Here is an 18,046-nt window from a genome sequence, read left to right on the forward strand (position 1 = left end):
AATTCACCACAAAAGCTCCGGGACTGCCGAAGAAGCTACAATTTAGACACCCGAAAGTAAGTACTATAGTAGCATGTTCCGCACATCTCCTAGTGATTCAAGCGCTAGTTTCATCAATACCATTTAACATGCTTGCTTATCAGTTAGATTGACCTCTATTTCTTGTAAAGTGGTTGTGGCAGGAACAAGGGAATGATTTCTGTGGATACTACGTTTGCGAGTCTATCCGCCACACAACCTGTGAGCGGGGCTACTCTGACGAACAATATGAAGTGCGTAAGCAATAATATTCACAATTTTATTTTATTACCATCATTTGTGTCGAGTTTAATTTATTCATATATATATATGTATTGACCCCCTTCTTCAAATTAGATGTTTCGGATGCGGGATGAACTCCTAGCAGAAGATCGTATGCGAGCAATTCAAGAGGAATTGGCGGCATTCTTCCTTGACCATGTGATCGCTGAAAATGGAGAATACTATGTGGACCTTGTGTTCTTACAATTTAATTAGGAGATTATATTGTAAGAGATAATTATTGTATATATGTAGCCGGTAGTGTCAGATAGATATACGAGAACTTGTTGTTCGACCAATCTCTCGGAGAAGGAGAGGTGGTCGATATCACTTCTCTCTGTATGCATATGTTCATGACGATCTTCTGTTTCCTTCATTTGCTTACTAGCTAGCGTGTCTAGTCCTCTCCATACGTATATAGTACGTAGCGTCGATCAAGCACGGAGATAAGAGAGGACACTTCTCTCTATTAATTAGCTAGCTAACACAATATATGAAACACCTAAATTAACCCCCCAAAACCCCCCAACCCCCCCCCCCTTTAAAAAAAACAAAAAACCCAGCCCTTGAAATGCTGAGGCGTGGATGCCTATTGGTCCCGGTTGGTGACAACAACAGGGACAAAAGGCCCTACCTATTGGTCCCGGTTGGTGGCACCAACCGGGACCAAAGGCCCCCCTGCCTGGGCTGGCAGCAGCGGCCACGTGGAGGACCTTCTGTCCCGGTTCGTGTAAGAACCGGGACTAAAGGGTTAGGGCTATAGTAACGACCCTTTAGTCCCGGTTCGAAAACCGGGACAAAAGGCCCTTACAAACCGGGGTAAAAGCCCCTTTTCCTACTAGTGTTGGCACCATAACCTTCCTTTAGGTAAGAATGATATTTAATGCATGTGTTCATTTCTATTTTGCGACTACCATGAGAAAATAATGCAATTGTTTACTAGTACACTTTTACTCCCTCACTGACAAAACCAATTCTGAAATAGAAGGCCAATCATGTACTTGGTTTCACCAACTGGTGAGGAGAAAGAGAAATAGAGCATGAAGAGGAAGAAGAAGAATGATAAAGAGGAAATGGAGATCACACGATGGTACCGTCCTATGTTATCTTGACATCTTGCCAGTGGTATTGTATTGATGTGTTACTACTAGTCTTAATTTACTTGGAAGACTAGCAAGATGCCCGTGCGTTGCACGTAACATCAAGATGCATTTGTATGAGTAGTTTATCTTGTGAGAGAAAAGGATGAACGAGGGAAGGCCTTATTTTCCAATGTGGAGAAGGGTGTGGGTACCTTTTTATAAAATTGCCATAGTTTCCTTCCTATCCGTCAGATATAAATCGGACGGCCTATATTGCAGGATGCAGGCACACCATCATGACCAACTCTGTTTTTTTAAGACTAGAGTAGATAAGAGTAGAGTAGATAAGAGTAGAGATAGATAGAGAAATGCAGCAGAGTAGTACTTGGGTTGACGACACATCATACTAATTAACTGGATTCTGGATGCATCTGTGACCCAGGTCTACACGATCAACAGTACCAAGGTGATCTTGCTGAAGCTGAGGCATCAGTCGAGGCCATTCAAGGGCTCCGATAACGTCTACCTTACATGTCAGACGATCCTCCAGGGAGACCTTCCACTTCTGTTGTCTCTCCTCCAAGGTCACTTAATTAATTAGGAGTACTTAAGCAGCACTAATTTATTGCTGCCTAATTTTCCTGTCGGAGTTAAACAAATCTTTAGTAGCACCCTATGCTGAATCATGTACGTGTGTGTGTGTGGAGGTGAATCATGTGGTGGAGCGGGGAGGGAATCCTGGTAGTGTCATGACATAATAGTGCTATTGTTTTGCATGTCAATTTATTGCCATTGGTTCAATGAGGCAATGTTTTGCATATTGTCCATTCTGAATTTGATGCTGCTGTTAGAGTAATATGCTAATGTCTTTCTATCCTTTCTCACTAAGCTCATGAAGGTTTCACCTTGTTTCTACTTGTGCAAATAGGGATCATGTTGTGCCAATCATACATTTTAGTGGAACTACACAAGACAATACAATGAACTGTATCCCAGCCAGTGCTTTAACTCTGCTGGAAGTTCTTGATAATGTTTCGATATAATCTCACCACCGGTAAACAAGAGTGATTTCAACCATACATTTGAAGTGCAAAAAATATATACTATTGAGTGATTCCATTGAGTGCTTTATCATCTCTCCTGGGACTACATGAATAAGCGTTTTTGCTCAGGTTGGTACCGGCCTAAGGCCTTCATCCATAGTAGTTTGCTGTCATCTCTATTTGTATCATGCTACTATCATGAGAAACTCCTTTATCTTTGCACGTTAAAGTTTTGCAACCTATGATACATGGCAATGCTTTGAGTGTTGAGCTAATTGGCACTGATTAAATAAACTAATACCTCTCTTTAAGCAAGACTACTATGTTGCTCACTTTACCCATTAAGATAATGAGGGTGCTTCTATTTGTTAGTGTATGTTTCATCAACTAGTCCCACTATTACAGTAATCTCACTCTCTCAATATATGTGCCAACAGGGATGCTCGATTTTGGTGGAACTGCACAAAAACTTTGGGTGCTTCATTGCCTCGACTGCTTCCTTCCTTTCCTGTCAGTCGCTTATCTGGGCTTGCTTCCTTTCTTTCCTGTCAGTCGCTTCGCTTATCTCGACTTCCAGTCAAAGGAAATAGTAATTGCTATGCTACCTCACACAGGTTGGTACTGGTCTTTATCCTGATTATTGTGCTTGTCATATGTATTGGTAATTTGGTATTGTGCTACTGTTTGCCGATTTCATAAAGGAGTAACTTGGAGCCTTAACTTGCAGGCAAATCATTACATTGGGCGATTTCAGTAGAACTGCACAAAAAGATCAGATGGACAGATACTTATGCTGCTGCTATGTACTCCAATTTTCACTCAAACAAGCATCGATGTTGACAAGAAGAAGTGCCTATATTCATTCGAATATCAACTGGCGTCAACCAGTTGTCAAACTCCGAGTGAACGCCAAAAATATTGCTTGGTGCACAGCCCAGAAAAATGCGGTCCAGTCTTTGGTCCCAACTTGTGCCTTTTGGTTATCGGCACATATGGTAGCGAACTTTATGGCATGGAGTCTAAAGATTCCAGACAAGTTGGTTGACGCGTATATTCATATGGAACTTAATCAGTCTGCACGCCAGGGATGCTGCATTTCAGTTGAACTGCACACAAAAAATGTGTGGTTCATTTTATCAACCGCCTCCTTTCTTCTCTGCAATGTAGAATTTTGGCGAGCTACAGGACCAAGATGAGCCAGTAAACTAGTTGGATGAAAGTAGTGGCCAAGTTGCTCATACCTCCCTCGGCACAAGGCCACTATTTCGAGGATAAACCTACAAGCAAAGTTCATATTGTTTGTGCTTCCTCTTATCTACTCGAAAGTTTACTCGTACAGGCATTAATTTTAGCAAGAAGTACCTCCGACTGAACACCATTTACCAGTCTGTACCCTAGGTAATTAAAGTTTGTCCATGGATGATATTGGTTGTGATCTCAATCATTTGGATGCATAAACATACTGAACATGTGTATATCTGAATCTTTTTGTGAATTATCTATGAATATTGTCTTGTGATCTATCAATGATTTGGATGCATAGACATGCTGAACTTGTGCATATATGAATCTTTTGAGTTGTTGATTGTGAATGTCGGCTACGAATATGAACGTGTCCTGTGAACCTGAGTTTGATGCGAATGTTTACCTTTTCTGTTGTACTTGTGTGTGAACTTGTTAGTATGTCTACTGTGGGATTTGTGACGTGTGGGTGTCAACGGCACACCTTCTTCCCGAGAAGAATTGCACCTGCTTGTTAGCATAGCAATGGCGCATCAGCTCTTTTTATTCTTTTTGCTCTGTCTTCCCCCCTCTCCCGCTCAACCCTTGCCGTGATGTTTTCGGCCTCAAAACAAACCTAGTACTGTGTTGATTTTGGGGCTTGATGAAAAATTGAGTGCTGCTTTCTGTAGGTTGGCCCGCCTAGCAAATGGGCTGCTGGTCCACCATGGACTGGGAGGCTAAAAATACAAGTTGTATGGTGTAGAGGCAAGTAAAAAAATGCCATCGAGAGCCATCCACTGAAAAAATCGCGTCTGATGTGCTTCTTCGGTCGCGCCGCCGGCCCCCTCTTTAATCTAGTTCGCTCCATTCCCCAACCGACAGCACGGGACGGAAGTTTATTTCCCCCTCGTGCCTGCCGGGGGATTGAAGAAGCGCGGCATCGAATCCAACACCGGTGATGGCTGCTTGTCCAAGTGATTTTCAGATAAGAAACTGCATGTTTCAGAGGCAGAGCATTTAAATCAACAGGCACTTTTCAAACATGGATAACAGAATGTTGGAAATTTTATTCATGGTGAAAAATGGAACTACCAATAAGTTAACATCATGCTGATCAACATTCATGTATAGCACATCTTCATATGATGCAAAGTCAAAAAGATATGCTATTTTCAAAATGACAAGACAATGTTGAGTGTGCGAAAAACTGGGTAAACTAGGGACGGAATTTTGGCAAGTGTTAGATATTTTTCAACTACACCAGTTGCAATCGAACCCGGGTAGTACAACTTTTGGGTGAGAGGGCTGCAGCCACCCAGCTAGTGCGGTATGTTCGAAAGAATGAAGGCGTCTTCCCTGGCTCCGGTTCTTTCCCGTCCGTGTGCGCTCGCCGTGGTGCCGCCGTATGCCGTTGTCAACATGCTCAACAAACAAGAGGAATCCAGAGAGGACTGTACGCCGAGAGACTGATAGTGGGGACCCACCAAGTCCAAGCCGTACGCAAGCAAGTGCCCCATTGGAAAAAAAGCTTTCTCCTAATTGTATACTAACGTTGGGGCCCACAGGTTTGTCAACCTTAGTCAATAAACGAAATAAATTTCCAACGATGACTGTCATCGGGGAACTTTTTTTTCCAGGGGTATCGGGGATCTTTTTTTCTTTGTTGTTGTTGCGGGAAAGGGGTATTGGGGATCTAGCTGGTATCATTTTTTTCCAGAGGGCGAACAAGTATCAGCTAGGCCTAGGTTTTGTTTTTTAAAATGCATAGCCCACGACATACAGAGACAGTGGTTCCAACTTATTTTTTGAGGTCCATCATGCACGTATGTGACACCCAAGTTTTCATTTGGACTTTTCAAAAGATTTTATTTGACTTGAGGGGAGTGATTTAAATTTTTCTTCAAGAGAACTCTCCCTCTCATATATTTTTCTTCATGGCAAAAGTTTTATTTGGATTCACCCAAGATCTGCCTTTGGTCTTGGAAGTCCTTGCTTTTCATTTGGACTCAAGCCAAAATGTTTTTCATTTGGGAAGAGTAACTTTTGAAAACCTTTTTGAATTTTGCACTATGGCTTTTGGAAGGTCCTTTGCCACTTTCAACAATTCCTTCTTGCCATGGCCCTAGTGCAAATGATCTCTCCTAACCCTTCCCTCACCTTTGGATCATGTTTTACACCAAATCCAGCAAGTTGAACCTCCCCATGTATCTATTTCCATTCAAATTATATTCAAACAAATTTCTGTCCTCTATTCTACCACTTGGAGATTTACAAAGGAACTCCTTTTTCTGTTTTGATTTTTGCCACCAAACCTTCTCCCCCTCCTAGTCCTTTGAACCCTCAACCTAGAACCATGAAGATCCACTGGTCTTCAGTTCAAAATTTTCAAACTACACTTGCTGCATGTTTGGACCAGATTTGTCAAATTTGGTGAAATTCATTCAAAACCTTCTCCAAAAATTCCAAGTAAAATCAGGCAGCCCCTGGGTACTTTGAGTGGTCATCTCACCAAGTTACAGCTCCAGAAAAATTTATCTCATAGCCAAAACCTTCTGTCGAACACCTGCAGTGCACTATCTTTGTCACATTCAGTAAGTTCAGAGATTCAGTCAAGTGGCTGCTGTCGTTTTCTTCAGAAGCGGACGTCGATCTCGCCAGTGCCACCGCGTCGCCTTGCTCCTCGTCCCCGCCCTCTTGTTCCTGCACCGCACGAGCGCCTGGCGCCTTGCGGGCGTCGGCGACGAGCAGCAGAACGTGCGCCGCCCCGTGACCGACGCTGGCGGCGGCTTTGCGGACGCCAGCGGGAGACACGGCGCCGACGACGCCACCCAGCGCCGCCCAAACCACCGGAGCTCGCCGCGTGGCCTTCCACTCCCCCGAACACGCTGCCGCTCTCGTCGTGAACCGCAGGGCACGGAGCGCGCTCTCTGCCGCCGTTGAGCCCGTGCGGTCACCTCACCGTGGACCGCCGCCATTATGCCAAGACCGTCTCCGTTTAGCCGTAAAATGACTCCAGTAACCTCCACTGATGCTGCCTGGCCGCTCAAACCACCTGCCAATCCACTGCTCCGCCGTAATCGCTCGCCGGAGATTCTCCGTTCACGGCCACCCCGTCGATCTGCCTATAAATAGAGGCCCCGAGCTTCAACTCGAGCACCCACCAGCCCTGCACTCCCCCTAGAGCACGCCTAGCCACTGGAAGAGCCCCGAGGAGGTCTCCTTCCTCGACTCCGGCCGCCGCGACCCGCCACGGGATCCAGCCCGATTCGCCCCCGTGTGCGCTCCTCCGCCTCCATTCTCTTGCCAGTAGCTTCACCTTGCATTACTCGTTCTGACCCACGCCTCAATTCGTAGTTTGCAGCCCTCCACCGGAGTTCCCCATCCTCACCCGAGCCGCCGTCCGCCGGAGAAAGTGTCGCCGTCGACATAGTGCTCCCCGTTGGACGAGTCCACCACCCACCGACGCGGAAGAGGACGCTGAAGCTCTTGGTACCCTCCGTTCCTCCTATCTCGCCGTGGTTCGACGCCGGCGTCCACCGCAATCTTCGGGCGCCGGCGAGCTTTTCAAACCTGACATGTGGACCCCGCGTGTCAGCCTCTGTTCTTTTATTCACGAACCGTTTTCTGTTGGCGCCTTCGGGCAGAATACGTTTTCTCCTTTGCGCTTGCGCATTCCCAGCCGAAGCGTTTTCTGTTTTCTCAGTTAAAACCCTGGAACTTTTCTGTTTCATTACAGATAAGTCCCTGGACAGAAACCTTTATAACTTTTTAATAAAAAGGTATTTTTGAGTGATTCTTTTTCTGACAATCTTCAAATTTTGTCTAGTTTTTTATGGGATTTATTTGAAAAATATTTGGAAAAGTTTCTGTGTATGTGTTGGTTTTCACGTTAGTACCCGTTTCGTGATTGCCGTAGGTTCCGGAAGAGGTGACGGAGCCGCGAACTTCGCCGAGCTAGACTCCGACTTCTCCGAACCAGGCAAGCATGTTTTGAACATTTGATATGGCAGATGTTTTGCATGTTCACGTGAGAGTTTGTGCGTGGCATATGAGTGTCGGTAAAAACCTCGTTGCTTGTAAGGCAACGACCCGGTTGTCCCAAAGTTGCGATGACCTCTGATGAGAGGTGGCCTAATCATGTGGTGACATGAAGGGCAGCAAGGTGGTACTGTTGTAGCATGCCAGCCTTGCGTCATCCAACTTTCTTCGACGTTAACGTGGTTGGAGCTACGTTATCGTTCTTTTCCCGCATGTTCCAAAGTTGCGATGACCTCTGATGAGAGGTGGCCTAATCATGTGTTGACATGAAGGGCAGCAAGGTGGTACTGTTGTAGCATACCAGCCTTGTGTCATCTGACTGTTCCGACGTTAACATGGTTGGAGCCGTGTTACCGTTCTTTCCCCTTCCGTGCTACCACATGTCTCATTGCCAGGATGCGGTTTAGTAAGTTGGTAACCTCTTTCCGTGTACACACCAAACAGAGAGGCCGGGATGATGGTACCTTGGCCCAGGATTAAAGCCAGTCATCCGGTCAGGGGGCATGGGTGTTTCCAGTTGGGACCGAGAGGGGGGCACCCCCTTAAAGCGCGCGTATAGAAATTTGATCCCATGCTACGCGAGGTTGTAGCCTCCCCGTCTCAAGGTTTTTCTTGAACGTCGCCGAGGGTGATCCCTGGCTTCGGATGGTTGAATTGGGTGTGTACTGGTTAGACGTGTTTCTTCCAAAACACCGTAGACGGAACTAGTCCCCGTGACTACTGAAATCCGTTGGCTGTGGTTAAGTACAAACTCTGCAGAGTCAATTCTTTCCAAAATCACCGTATCCATGATCAAGTAATGAAAACATCATTATCCATATCTATCCGCTTTGAAAACTTGTCCCCGGTGAACAAGCTCAAGTGGTAAAATCCAGATTTATTGTTATTCCTGTGGATGGACTAACTTTATATTTGTCTCATGCCTGTGATAACTTATGTTCCCAAACAATTGTATTAATGAGTTGTGATCTAAGCCCTTTATGTGACGTCGCGTAGACGTCCGACTGTGGCGTGTGCTTGTTTCTTACTTTAAATATAAGCCCTTTATGTGATGTCGCTCAGACGTCCGACTGCGGCATGCACTGTCTTTATTTTTCTGTTATAAGCCCTTTATGTGGTGTCGCCCCGACGCCCGACTGTGGCATTATTATTCTGCATTTTCCTCTCGAGGAGTCTTTCAGACACTCGTTTGGCACCTGTATTATTATTCCGCATTTTCCTCTCGAGGAGTCTTTCAGACACTCGTTTGGCACCTGTATTATTATTCCGCATTTTCCGCTCGAGGAGTCTTTCAGACACTCGTTTGGCACCAGTATTACTATTCTGCAGTTTCCGCTCGAGGCGTCATTCAGACCCTCGCTTGGCACCCAGTATTTATTATCTCTATGTCTGATCGCACTGGTTAACTTGTTCATATGTTTCATGTTTACATTTGTTATATCTTATGTCCGAACTGTCTTGCGAGTACTTTCATAGTACTCACCTGGCTTGTTGATTTGGCCAGATGTGGACGAAGGCGATCTCTTGAATGAAGAGTTTGATAGCGCGTCCGATGCCTAGAGGAGTCCCAGTCAGTCCTGCGCGATCCCGGATATTAGTCACTTGTATTGTATACGCTTCCGCCACCCGCAATAAGTCTTCTCGAGCCTCACTCCGAAGCTCGATGAGTTGTAGTCTTCTGGAATCAAATCACTCGCTTCGCGATGATATTTCCACCACCATTACTATCGTGAGTTAGTAGTTGCCACCCTATGCGCCGTATTGTTTTAGCGGTATGCATGTAATAAATTGTTGGGCAGTCTCTGCTCAACCTTGTATTATATTTAGTACTCCTCATATTTTTCTTCTGTCACCAAGATATTGTCTACCAGTGAGAAGGAATTCTTCCTCGCAGGTCCGTAAAAGGGATTGGTCTCTCAATAATTACTTTATTGAGAAACCGGTCGTGACAACGTACCGGCCTATGGGCCTCCTAGCGTTAGTTTTATTTTTTTTCTTAAAGATCGGCAGCCCAATGTATTTTTTTAATAAAATGCAGATCTCTGTTCTATTTATCTATATATAGGAATAATAATGATGTGTCCAATTTATGTTTTCCCTTCTAACCACATTATATATATTTATATTATTACTATTATCGTATATTTAATAGAGACTTTATATACATTATAAAAACATCCTACGTGTTATTAGCTTATAAAAGTAAATGTTTAACAGAAGTTGGCAAGGAAAATCCTGGTTGTTTTTGACTCACAGGCAAGGAAAATCCTGGTGATTGCGTACAAAAGCTTGCAAAGATTTTAAGGACCAACGTAATAATAACGCGCTCATTTTTGTTTTGAGCAATAACTCGCTAATTTGTTAATTTTATATATAAAAATGTGTCGCTCCGGTTTAATTTTTGATATTAATTGCTCCTTCTAACCTAACATTATATATAGAACGAGCCCAGTTTTTTTGAGAAACATACAACGAGCCTAGCAAATTCGTCTATTTCAAGAAAGTGCAAATGGCTGGGATTTCATAGAAAATATTAAATGGGCCGCATTGACGCGAAATTATTTGTTCACCCAGCCCAGCAAATGGACTGTAAATTCTAGAAAACATGGGCTAAATATATGCCACATTTTTGCAGGCTGACATGTCGGGCAATAGGTCGAAGCCTACGCAAGGCGTTGTCAACTTGGTCAACAAATGATTATGACATCCACAGCCATTGGATTTATATCCAACGGCCGACATGCACCTTCAATCTCCCGTCTTCTTCCTCCAGCATCACGGGACCACCTGCTCCGACCTCCGGTGGCTAGCGGCTCTGCTTAGCACGCATCGCTGCGAAGCGCTACCCCACCGCCGGCCAGGCTATCCCTCCACCTCTCCACACCTCCTGTTATTCTCCACCGACTGCAGCCCCACACCGCACCAGAACAAGTTATAACCCTTGTACTCCTCTCAATCTGCGACTCCACTGCCGCGTCTTCCCATCTCCGGGTCGTTCCCGTTCGGGGAAGCGCCGTCGTCCACCGCCTCGCTGCGCTCAGCACGGCGTGGTCAACAAATAAGAGTCATCGGAAGAGGACTGTACGTGGAGAGCATGACGGCTGGGACCCACGAGGTCCATGGTCGCATGCAAGGAAAGTTCCTCCTTATTAAGCTGAAAAAATGTTTCCTCCCCCTGATAGCTGGGACCCACCGGCTGTATCTTCACGGAAGGAAGTGCCTCCTTGTTATACGAAAAAAACTATTCCTCCCGATGACAGCTAGGACCCGGCAGATTTGGTGGCTGACTTGTGGGCCTACTAAGCTGACGTGTACGCATGGCTTTGTCAACTTAATCAACAAATGATTCTAGCAGCTGGACCATTGGATGTTAATCCAACAGCCGTGCTCCTTCATCAACCTCTGTTCTTGCTCCTGTCTCCCGTGGGCGGCAGTGCTGCCGCGCACCCGAACCAGTCAAGTTTCCCACTCCTCTCCATCTCCGACTCCACTGCCGCATCTTCCCCATCTCCGGGTCGTTCCAGTCTGAGGCCTCGCCGTCCTCCACTGGTTTTGTGTGCTCGGCACGGTGTGTTCAACGTGGTCAACAAACGAGAGTCATCGGAAGATGACTGTACGTGAGAGGATGACAGTGGGGATGCACCACGCCCACGGACGCATGCATGCAATTGCATCCTTTTTACCCTGAAAAATAATGTTTTCTCCCCCTAACAACTGGGACCCACTAGCTACATCTTCGCACACAAGGATGTGCGTCCTTATTACGGGCAAAAAAATGATTCCCCCTGATAGCTGGGACCCAGCAGCTATATCTTCGCATGCAAGGAAGTGTGTCCTTATCCTCACTGATAGCTGGGACCCATCCTGTCGAAGCGTACGTACCGTTATCTGTCTTGTTGCGAACGTGTACGTACATACTGATCGATCGGTCGCTCTGCAACGATGAATCATGGTCAAGTAAGTAGCGGCACATTTCATAGTAGAGCCCCCAACATAGCAGTTCAGGCTGTCCCGTCTAAACCGTGTACACGTAAATACAGCCACACGCAAAAAAATACGGCCACATACGTACATACGGGCGGGGTCTCGAACGCCTACTCACGCATACGTATGGCCAGGGCTCATGTACATGGCTGGGTCGGAGCAGAGAAACTGCACCATCGTGTTCATCGGGAGGCAACGGAATGCTCGTGTTCATCGGGAGCCAACCGGCTTGGACGGAACAGCCGATCAAAACGAGGCCTGGCGTACCGCAGAACGGACGAAATGGCCTTGTGTTCGACCGCCTATGGTCAAAACGGGATCCTGTTCACCAGGTGGGGTGTGGCGTACCGCAAAACGGAGAAAACAGACTTCTCTTCGACCTCCTACGATCGAAACGGAGTCCTGTTGATTGGGAGGGGTTTGGCGTACCGCAAAACGGAGGAAACAGACTTGTGTTGGTGCGCTACGGTCCAAATGGGGGTCCACATACCACGAAACGGGACTCCATGGGGCTACTATTCATCTCCACCTTGACCTCCTCTAGCCTCCACGAGCTACTGTTCATCCACAGTCGACCTCCTCAAGCCTCCAACTGCAACTGTTCATCCAGCCTCCACCGCTCCTCCACCAGCTACTGTTCAACCAGCCCTCTCCACGGGGTCCTGTTCAACCACCCCTCCACGGGCTACTGTTCATCCATCCCTCCACCGGCTACTATTCATCCAGCCCTCCACGGGGTCCTGTTCATCCACCCCCAACCGGCTCGATCAGGGTCCTGTTCATCAAGCGGCAACGGCCTCTACTACCATGGGGAACTATTCATCCAACCCCCCACCGGGAACTATTCATCCAACCCCCCAACAATGCTCACTGTTCATCAAGAGGCAGTAGCAAAGGAATCACTCGATCGGCTTCAGTTAGCAGCAGTAGCAAAGGAATCGCTCGATCGGGTTCAGTTAACAGCCAGGGATCGACCGATCACGCGCGTTTTGTAACGCGTAGCTTGCAGTGCAATCACTCGGGTTCAGTAGGCGAACGCTTCGCTCCGGTTCAGTTAGAGCCCAACGCCTCGCACCCACATGCATACGTGTGCAAGAGAAACGCGCATCGCTCGGGCCCGACCATCCACTATAACCGGGAACTCCCTGATATTTTCCTCGCCCTCGCTTCTACCATGATTTTTTCCGTCATGGACGGCCCAAAGAATGTCATGCAGCTGCGTCTCCAGCCCACCCAAGACGAAAAGCCTATTTTCTATCATGAGTTTTTGTCATAGAAGTAGGAGCCTACCACATCTATGATGATACCGAGTTTTGTCGTAATTATTGTCACGGAAGTGTCATAAGCATGATAGAAAAAGAAATCGTTCGGCCCAAAATGTCACGGATGTGTCTTTTTTTGTAGTGATATATATACTTGTAACAGGACATGATTGCAAGACTGGATTAAAGATCCAATTATATTATATAACAAAAACAATAACTATTGCAAGGTTCAAATTCCCGCATTACAAGGCCCAAATTCAAAGATTACAAGGTTCAAACTATTCAGACACATAAAATTCATCTTCTTTAGAATCTTATTCATGCATTATTTCTGTGAAAGGATCAGCCACCGAGAAGTCATATAGCGGCTCGATACAGTGACTTCCGAATAATCTGCCATATGAAGTTACAAACTGAAACTCAGCTTGTGCAGAGCATTTTCCGTTCAGCTGTAGATGCCTGCGCTCTTTAGTAATCCATTCACTTCTGCGGCGTAAATATAGGGCAAACCTCATTACCTTGAGCAACCTTGCTTTCTCAACAAAGAACCTCGCGAATTTAATTTCTGACGTGGTGCCTCGGTACTCATTAAAAGTAATTTTTGTGAGATGAAGTTCAATGCATTCAATGGGATTGTTATATTCCTCAACATTTTCTACTTTCGGGCCTGCTAGTATCTGCAAAAAAAGACAACATATTAGTGCATAGCTGCAGATTTGAACACTTCGGGCCTCTTTGATTTGCAGGATATCTCAAATAGACGAAAATAGTGAAATGCCACCTTCAATCTGTCATGATAAACTTTTATCACGAAAGCATGTCGGGCGAAGGAATAAAACGCGTACAACACTAGCATCTCAAAAAAAATGTATTGAAATCCTCCAAATTTCCTTCAGAAATCATTCTACATTTGTCATTGTAATCATGGGTAAAAGTAACAAAAAATTGAGCTTCGTTGTGGTTAAAAATTAACAGGATAGGAGCATCACCTCGATGTATAGCTTCCCCATGCAAGGAGAGCATCTAAGGAATCTAACAACTTCATCCAGATCGGGGCCGACAGATTGTAGTGCCAAGATCTTCACTGTGTGCAGAGGACGGATCATGCTTGTGGGAATCATTTTCTGGATGACAGGCGGACATGTAGATCAGCAACAATTAGATAAAATGTGTTGTCCGATAATATATAAGAAGGAGAAGAAGAAGACTATTGTACTTGAACGAATAATGATCCAGTAGCAAGTTCGTTGAATTCAGCACACGAATAGCCCAACAATGTCAATTTCAGTGCGTGAATGACCCTGATTCTTGCTGGACCTAATTTGTCATGTACATACAATCTCTCGAGGAAAGGCGCATTCTCAATGACAATATCGTGAAACACCTCAACTGATAGACTTGGGCGGCACCAGCAATGCACATAAATCGCACGGACATTCGTCGAGGTGATGTGGAGGCTACTGAACAAATTCATCGCATGAAGACGAAGGAACTCGAGCACTGTACAGCTGATAAGCTGTGGCACCCCGGCTCAGAGCAACCGGTTTACCTTGCATTGCCAGCCCAGAGATCTAGTCTTCTGGCAACACACAACAACTTGGTACAGAAAACAACCGCTTTATTGATGCTAGCGGAAACATAGGTTTGATATTACATTAGGTAGTGAGGCCAAGCGGCACACACGGTGCAGCTGAATAGTATGTACATTACTTAATGAACATAAAGGGGCCACGATCATGACAACTACGTGGCAGCGGAACGATGACGAAGCGGGACTCCATAGCACAGGGACACCGATGTGGGCGCGGCTAGACACGGGACGCTCTCCGATCCAGTAAGACTTTCCTGAAAGCTGGCATGACACGCCAGGTCAGTACATTGAATGTACTTGCAAGCTCACAACAAGTAAAAGCATAATGACAAACAATAACATGACAATTAGGCAGGTTAAATGCAAGACTATAACATACTACTCATAGAGTGAACATGCTTGTGCACCGAGTCCCTCGGACTCCCTTACCATATGGGTTACCTTGTGACCAACATCATCAATACAGGGATCACTCCTAGATCACAAGGAAACCAACTCTTTGGTTCCAACAACAAACATCTTCATGGTTTCAACAATCTCATCACATCAGTGTCAACTATATAACTTTAGTGTGCAAGGTTAACTTATTTACGTTGATCCTTTCTGTGACCTACTACGAACTGTGTCTGTAACCGAGGACGTGGCTATCAATAGATTTAACACACACTCTGCAGAGGTTAGCACACTGTACCCACACAACAGAACCCATGGCCTCGAACTCCCATTCGGGTGGACCAATGGCATTCCGACAGAACCAACCCATTGCCATGACACTCTCCCGGCAACTCCGACCAACTCCCCTTTGGGCTAAGTCCTGGGTGGCCCCGATGTCAACTCGTGACATCCAACGGCCACCATCGTGGCAAAACATAAACGGTCCCAAACGGGGACAAGGTACCATAACAACAACGGGCACACAAGGTTATGTCTGCTTACCGGGCCAGGGTACCGCACGCCCGTAACCTTCCCTCATTAGAAGCACCGACCAGAGGCATGACAACGGACCGAATAAGGGCCTTCCCATAAAGGCAAATGTGGTTGCACTGGGAAGCTCGATTCGGTGGCACCATGACTCGATCAACATTATGTTCAAGTTGAATTATCATCAGGTTTAACTTGAAATAAACGAACTCGAGTCATAGTATGCCATGAACATGCAGCTATATGACATGTCACTGAAATGAAACGGATCAACATTATAGAATCATTAGCACTACTAATCATTTAGAGACACTGGTTTTAACTCAATCATTTTTAGTTATGACATTAGCATCATGAAAATAATAAACCATTATATGATAATAATACGGATCATTACCAAACCATAGTCATGCTATCAACATAACACTACTGCATCAAACTAGTCCATGCACTCAAGTACTACAGTAAGCTAAGCAATTCAAGCATAACAATTGAAATAACATAAGTAATATTACTTAAATGATTTAATGCATGAAATAAGCCATATTCAAGTTGGAAAATCATAGTTACTTAAATGACACCATGCAAATATTTGTGGTGGCTTGCCTTAGCATAGAGGAGGGTCACACTCCTCCTGCTTCTCCTCGAGGCAAGTTTCTCCTTCTGAAAATAATTAAAAACAACAAAAGAAAATATCAAGAACCATTCTAAAATTCACCAAAAATTCTAGACAGCAAGGAAAAATCTCAAATTTTGTGTGCTGCTAGAATATTTCAATACAAAACCAACGCAAAAAGTATCAACTCATTTGGACTTGTGGATTAGGAGCTATAGCTGGTCAAAGTTGCTGGTCAAATTAAAAGAAATTTGAATAAATAGAAAAATCAGGGGGGTGACGTTGAAAGCGTATTCCAGCGAATATGCCTCAACTCGTACCGCTTCGGGCGCAATTGGAGAGGCTGACAGTGGGCCTCGCCCGTCAGGTTTTTAGAGAGGGAGAGAGAAACAGAGGAGGGGCGACGGTCGCTGGTGGGCATGCCGGCGAGGAGGGCTCGGCGGCCAATCTGAGAGGGAGGGATAGAAGGAGGAGACTCAGGCACACCTGCTCATACCCATAGCATGGCAAGAGGTGGTCGGAGTTACTTGGAAACAACATTTCCAGCGGCGGCTGCGGGTGAGGTTCGTCGGAGATGAAGAAGACGGCGAGAGCTAGCGGCTCCACGGGCTCCAAAGGGCTCGGCTAGCACCAGCGAGTCACCTGGAAGTCGCCGGAGAAGAGAGTCAAGCTCGGGGGGCACTTGAGGGGTGGGGAGCGACAGGAGGGGATTGCCGGCGAGCTCAGGAAGGGAACGGCAGCCAGAGGCCTGCCCTGCTGCGCTGCATCTATCTACGGCATTGTGGAGGTTGAGCGAGTGTGGTGGGGTGGTCGGAAGCGCGGGGGAGGGGCTCTATATAGAGGAGGAGGGGATGGGGGTCTCGGGCTCCGCCGGAGAGCTCTGGAAGCGGCACACGACGACGAGGGGCGACAGTGAGAGAGGGAGAAGGCACCAGGGCTCACGCGGCCACTGTGCGAGCTCGAGGACGAGCACAGGGCACACAGGAGGGGGCCTGACTCAAGCATGGGCACACTATGCTCTCTGGCGCGGGGTGCTCATGATCGATGTGGAGGCTCCGGCGTCGGCGAGCGGCAGCGAGGGGTCTGGGGTGATTAGGCGAAGTTGGTGGCATGGTGCGGCAGGCTGGGCGCGGTGCTAAGACGAGCACGTGCGGAACAGAGGCTCGGGCGCAGTGCAGAGCGCGTCGACGGCATGCCAGAGCCTGTGTCCTCACGTGGTCACCGCGTGCACTATGCCAAGGCGGTACCCAAGCGATGCCAAATCGTGTCTGGGCTACCGACCGTGTAGTGTTTAGTCTAGGAGAGGAGATGGCACACTGCCAGGGTGAGTAGATTGCTCAAGGCAGTGACTGCAAGTTACTGGACAGAATCTTGTGCACTGTGTTTGGAGAGGTTCTTGAAGGAGTTTAGGGATGATCTCTTGGGTTTGAGGTTTACTTAGGAGGGTAATGAAGCTCAAGAAAAATCAGCTCCATTAGATCAAGGAAAAATACACTTCCTTTGTAAAGTGCATTTTCAGGGCAGAATGCAAATGATTTTCCCTAGCAAAATTGGGTCACATGACCACATGATATTTTTTGCATAGGGTGATGAGGCACTGTTCAAAGGGTGTGTGCGAATTTTCTCAGATTTTTGGAGGCAGGAAACAGAGGGGTTGCTTTGGAGGGAAAGTGAAAATATTCCATTTTCAGGGTGAAAATGAATTTTTCCTTTAAAAGAAAAAAATGCTCCAAAGCAGTATGATGATGAATGAGAGGTCAAGAGTGGTTGAGGGAGGTGAGGGGAGTCACTTGGGTGAAAATCAAAACAATGCCCAAGTGCTAAGTCCAAATGAATTAACCCAAAACCCATTTTAAAAGCAAAAGGCAAATGAAAATCATGATGGCAAAAACCAGGGTGTCACAGATCTCCCCCACTTAGGATGAATCTCGTCCTCGAGATTCGGTTGCTTGGGAAAACAATTCTAGATAGGATGCTCTAAA

The sequence above is a fragment of the Aegilops tauschii genome, chromosome 7 (genome assembly GCF_002575655.3).
Source record: "Aegilops tauschii subsp. strangulata cultivar AL8/78 chromosome 7, Aet v6.0, whole genome shotgun sequence".
In the NCBI taxonomy this organism is placed as follows: Eukaryota; Viridiplantae; Streptophyta; class Magnoliopsida; order Poales; family Poaceae; genus Aegilops; species Aegilops tauschii.